The sequence below is a fragment of the Sciurus vulgaris genome, assembly GCF_902686455.1.
Source record: "Sciurus vulgaris genome assembly, chromosome: 4".
Lineage (NCBI taxonomy): Eukaryota > Metazoa > Chordata > Mammalia > Rodentia > Sciuridae > Sciurus > Sciurus vulgaris.
Window position 1 is genome coordinate 118,540,961 of NC_136464.1, and position 6,000 is coordinate 118,546,960.

Below are 6,000 nucleotides of genomic sequence, written 5' to 3' on the forward strand. Positions count from 1 at the left end.
AATGACCCATGTGGGAAAAAAAATTATTACAGGCATGATAAGGTCAAAAATGTATTAGGAACAAAATTTTAGATAATTTTTATTTTTTTTTTCAAATTTGAATCCAACATACACCAAAAAATGGTAAGTCATTCACAGAATATGGGAACCATAAAACCTACAAGGAAAAAAATACTTCAACTGAAATGGTACTGTGATATGGATAAATCTAAGAAGAAATCAAAACAGAAAAGGGAAAATATTGCTCATAGAACTAGTTATATTTTCTTGTTTAGGTTATTTTAAGGTATGATGCTTATTTGTGCATTGTTATATTTTACTGTAACCCTAAGTCAAGATTATATTGTAAGAAATGTCACATTTGCCAGTAAATGGATGGATCTGGAGACTGTTACGCTAAGTGAAATAAGCCAATCCTGAAAAACCAAAGGTCCACTTATGTGTGGAAACTAAATCACAATAAAGGGGTGTGGAGAATAGAAGTTCAGTAGATTAGACAAAGGGGAATGAAAGAAAGGAAAGGAGGATAGAAATAGAAACAACAGTGGAATGACTAACATAATTTTCCTATGTACATATATGAAACTACCTAAATTAATCCCACTCTCATGCGCACCCTCAAGAATGGGGTCCTAATTAGAATAAGATCTATTCCATGCTTTATAATTATATCATAATGGATTCTACTGTCATATATAACTAAAACGAACCAATAAAAATGTCTAATTTTCACAAGGCAATTTCATGAGACAGGTTAAAGTAGGAAAGAAGAAAGAAGGTTGAGTTATAATTCTTTAGGAGTTTTAGTCTTGACAGGAGGGATTGTCTTTGAGAGATTTTTCCACAAGTTGACTAATAAAAAGGCTATAGTGGAATGGTTTTGCATAAAATTCAGTGGTTGCCCATACAGAACTCTGGAGAAATCCCAGTTTATGGTTGATCAAGCAAGAACCAGGCAAACCTTTTGATGGGTGTCCAGTTAGCCAAGAGGCCTACAATTTGGCAAGAGTAATGAACCGCTGTATTAAAAGAAAAAAAAAAGTGGTCACGTACCCTCTGAGTCAGACGTCAAGTATGTATACTTTCTGTGGCCATGAAACCAAATGTATTGAGGTAAGTCTGGAAGAGGATCCAGTGATACATGTGTAGACAAAGGGGCCAATGCTCAAGGTAGACTCCAGGAAAGAGAAGAAAGGCCTCAGAACAGCTACAATGAAGGACAAGGTGTGGCCATGACCTCAACAGAGAAACACCCCAGAGTATGGCGGATCCATTGGTCTTCCATTCTCCTTTTCTTGGGCAATACCCCTTTCTGCTCTCTACTGGCTTTTTCTCATTGACCAGTCTTCTGAAGTTCCTTCAGCCATGTGACCTGGAAGATGTCCAGAGATGTCATCCCATCAGGGTCAAATGTGGGGATAGACCAGCCAACTAGCAGTTTGAGCAGAAACAGAATTGACAAAGCTAAATATATCAGGATAAAGAGAAACTGAGGATAAAAACTCAAGGAGTAACTGATTTGGGAAGGCAGAGATGGGGAAATAGGAAGAAAAAGTGAGAAAATGATTTTAGTTGAATCCATGACAAAAACAAAAGTTACTTGTCACCCTAGTATATATCATTTTCAAAAGTAGCACAAATATTGATAGACTGGTAAAAATGGAATTCAAAATTTTGAACCCCTGTCTACTTGAGATAATGTTTCCAGGTGGTTAGTGGGAGAGAATAAAAGTCATGCTGGCTGGGTCTGTTCCCAGCTTTGGAACTTGGCAGCTCTTTCAGTTTCACTCAAGTTCTTAGGTCAAAGAAATCAAGGAGAAGAGGTATTCATGTAAACACACCTTTTTTTTTTTTTTTTTTTTTTTTTTTTAGTAACAAATCTACTCCAGTTATTTATTTTAGATTTGCAAAAATGTTCTTTTCCCAGTAGCTTCAGGGTATGTCACCGTATACAAACTGAGATTCATTAGAGAAAATTTCAATTTAGTTTGGTCTTATACAACAGCTTCCTCAAAATCTGTCGAAAATGTTAAGAATTCTGTAACTATGTTTCGCTTTGTTTCCAAATTGTCAATGAATTTAAAATCATCTTAGGACACATCTGCCATTGAAGTCTCATTAGAAGGGGATGATTTTTTCTTTTTATTGTAGATTTTAAAGTAGAATTTAAAAATTTGCCCCCTGTACTTTTTACAATTTTTCAAAGGTTATGATAAGTCATTCTCTCAATAACTTTGGTGTTTTCTCTGCAAGTTTGTGCTCTTTCAACAAATTTCAGCATCCACTGCATCTATTGATGAGTTAGACCAGGGAAATCTAATCCAAGGCACTGGACTTTAAGGAAAGCTGCACTTTGCTTTGCTTCACTTAGAAGAAAGGACCTCTGTGGTTAGTCAGTCAGATACATTATACATAAAAGAATTTGCTTAGAACTCTGACACCACTTCTCTTTCAGAAATGGAAATCCATGAGTGAAATAATGTATCATAGGTAAACTTTAGATGGTTAACATTTTGGCCTGTCCAGATGTCATCACTGTCTTATTTTAAGTCAACTTTTCAAATATTTGTTTCTAGCCTTAAAAAATTGGGATTTTCATGACTTGCACAAGATATGCAAAAGACATTTAAAATATGTTTATGGGGCACTGTGCAATACGTAGTACTGGGGAATAAAATAAAGCAAAGTAAAATATTACATCCCTTTTGTCAAATAATTTATTGCCTCTTTTGGAGAAAAAAATAAAAGCAAATAAAACAATTTTAAAATGGTCGTTAAGCTACACCTAAACACATGCAAAATAATATAATATGATCTCAGAACTGTGAAGAAATACTAAAACAGAATTAAGAAGAAGCCAGAATGGGTTGGGTTAAGTTTTGATGCTTTCCTAGAATATATAAGTTTTGACCTGGATTTTGATGGTTAGGAATTATAGGCAGAGGAATTATAGGCAGAAGGAAGTCCATGCTAATGCAAGAAGACCACCTAACAAGTCTAGGGTGTGAGTTACCCACAAGTGTGCATTACATGAACAGAAAAAATGGACACAGCTAATGAATATCTAGTGCAAACGTACTTCAAATTATGTTTGAGGACTAAATTTTCTTCTTAGTTAGAACTTCTGGGTTCAAATAATACAAATCAACTTGAGATAGTTAAAGTGAATATAAAAATAGGATTTGCTCTATGGATACTGGGAAACCCATAGAACCCTAAGGGGTCTGAGGGAATTTAAAAAATCACATTATGGGCATTCTTTGTAACACAGAAGTCATTCCCCCAGAAATAGAGAAGTCATTGGAAAGATCCACAAAGCCCCCTCAACCCCCACCAAAGCTTTTCCCACATCTATCTGTTCTATCTTTGCATGTATTTCTCTATTCATCTTTCCTCTATCTTTCCAGGCTGTTTTCTCAGCTCCCTAATCTATGCTGCAGAAAACATGATCTAAGTGTTTACATCATCTTTCAAATAAAATTTGAATGTCTTGAACCCCTTCAACATTGACAAGAAAGGGGCCATGAAAGGCTTAGCTGATTGCAGGTGCCTGCCCCCATGGATAAGACTAGTCTGCTGGGTATTGTCACAATGCATAAAGATGACAGCTGGAAACCTGTTCCTGTGACTAAGTGGAGGGTGAATCCCAGAGAGAGACGTCAGATAACCCACTTATGTATTGAGGTTCTTATTTTTTAAAAAATTTCTCATTTGTAATTCCACTGGATTAGCACATATGAAAGCTGTGAAATATTTTATGAATTACATTGTTCTAATGAACTATTAGGAAACCTGGAAATAGAGACCCCCATCTTAGGATGGTAGAACCTGTGGCCCCAGTCATGGCAGTAAGGCAGGTTGAGGTGGCCTGAGCTCTGAAACTGGAGGATAAAAGGTTGAGGGATCTGGCAGCGTTTTGTAGGAGGGCTCCTCACTCATCTTTTGTTGCCTTTACTGAATAATGGATTTACCATTTGATCAGGTCAAATTGACTAAACCAAGTTGATTTTTTAAAAAAGATCCTAGACAGAAAAGAGGAAATAAATTCCACCCCACAAGAGAAATTAAAACACCCTTGTCTGAGGTAACATTCAGAAGGTGTTAAATGTTCCACTTCTATACATTTTATTCTGGATTTGTTCTTGATTTATAGCAGAAACTATCCTTTTTTGAAAAATGAGAATAAAAACTGGATGTAATTTTTCATTGTCATAAATCTTTTTGTTTGCATGTTTGCTATTACTAAGAATATTTTTATAGACCTTGTTAGGCGTTTTAGACCAAATTGACACATTTACATGCTTCTTTCTTTTTACCATGATACCTTCTTTGCTACTACTATAGTAATTGAAAATCTACTGTAAACTGAGTCAATGAATACCACATGAATTAATTTTATCAATATGTCAGAAAGACCAAAGGAGAGGTATTGAAATGTCTAGAATTGTGGGTATCAGATAAAACTGATCCCTAAACATCAAACTAGCAATAAACAGAGTTCACAATCATAAGTCACTGGCTCTGCTTAGAACATTAACTCATTCTATTTACTCATAGATTCTCTGGACACTGTACATATAGGTCACTGATATGCCAAAATACTAGGAGATCAACTTATTCATGATAGATTCCACTGTTTTGGGCATCTATCTTGAACTAGTGTCATGTGGTATCACAAAAAGTAACTCAACCTCAAGGCTTTATTTATTTATTTATTTATGCTGCAGGTTGAACCTTAGGGCCTGAGCTTGTGCTTTACCACTGAGCTACATTCTCAGCCTGGAGATATAATCTAATTCTTTTCAGGACAGGGAACATTAGAATTCACTTTAATACTATTTATTCCTCCTACAAAAGAGCAATAAATAATAAAATTGCATGATGGAGCTATGGTTGTCGTTTTATTAAAAAAAAAATAAAAAAAGAAAGAAAAAGGAGAAAGAGGAGACTCTCAACCAACTGACTGAGGAAAAAGTTTGTAGGGAATTTTGCTATATATACCGTAAAAATAAACCCTTACTATAATCTTCAAATAAAATCTAATCAGCATCCTCCCTGATTTGTTCTAATTGAAGTAGGTAGATTTCCAGCTCTGTTTCCCAACATCTAAAAAGGCGTTGAGCATGGGTCCCACTTAGGAGGCTGAGATGAACATGGGATTGTTCTTTGGATAGGCTGGGATATCAAAGCAGCAGCTCTTGAAGCCTATGTCTTACGCTGGAAGTTCTCCAAGATTGTGTGAAACTAAGAAGAAAAGACAGAGAAGACTGGGAAGTTGAGTTTCAAACCAAAATAGGCTAGGCTGTGTATAGACCAGATGGAATGAGGCTGGACAGAAAAGCTGTGACCTCAGTAGGCAGGGGAATTGGTAAGGAGCAAGCTTAGAGAACAGTCTCCATGGACTTGGCCACACGTAGTCCCAGTGCCTGGTACATTGTAGGTATTCAATTAATATTTGCTGAATGCTAAATGATTGAATGAATGAATTAATGATTGAATGAATGAGTGAATGAAACATAAATCTGTACAATTCAGTACCCAAAATAGATATCCCTCTTAGGTTGACTTCAGTATGTTCTACATAAAATAGCTTTTAAAAGTCTCTGGGAAAATAAAATAAAATAAAATGAAAAGTAATAAATAAACATCTGGCTACACCACAGTGGGAATACATTTCTAAACGAGGTAAATGCATGAAGGAGAAGCTAGGCTGTGCAAAAGAACTTTCTCTTCCTATTTCATCATAACTGAGCTCCATTAAGTGTAGAATCTGTTCCAACATTTTTTCTCTGCTGCTTGAATGTATTGTTTTCTTTATGAAGAAAAAAATTAGAAATATTACAAAGTAAAATATATAATATCAGAATAACAAGTATGCTTTCCCCATTAAACATATTTCTTGAAGCATACTATTTTCCACTTACTATTGTCAAGACTTGGGAAATGCCCCATTGCCAAGATCACTTTGCTTCCTGTTGACTCTCTCTACCTTCTCTGACC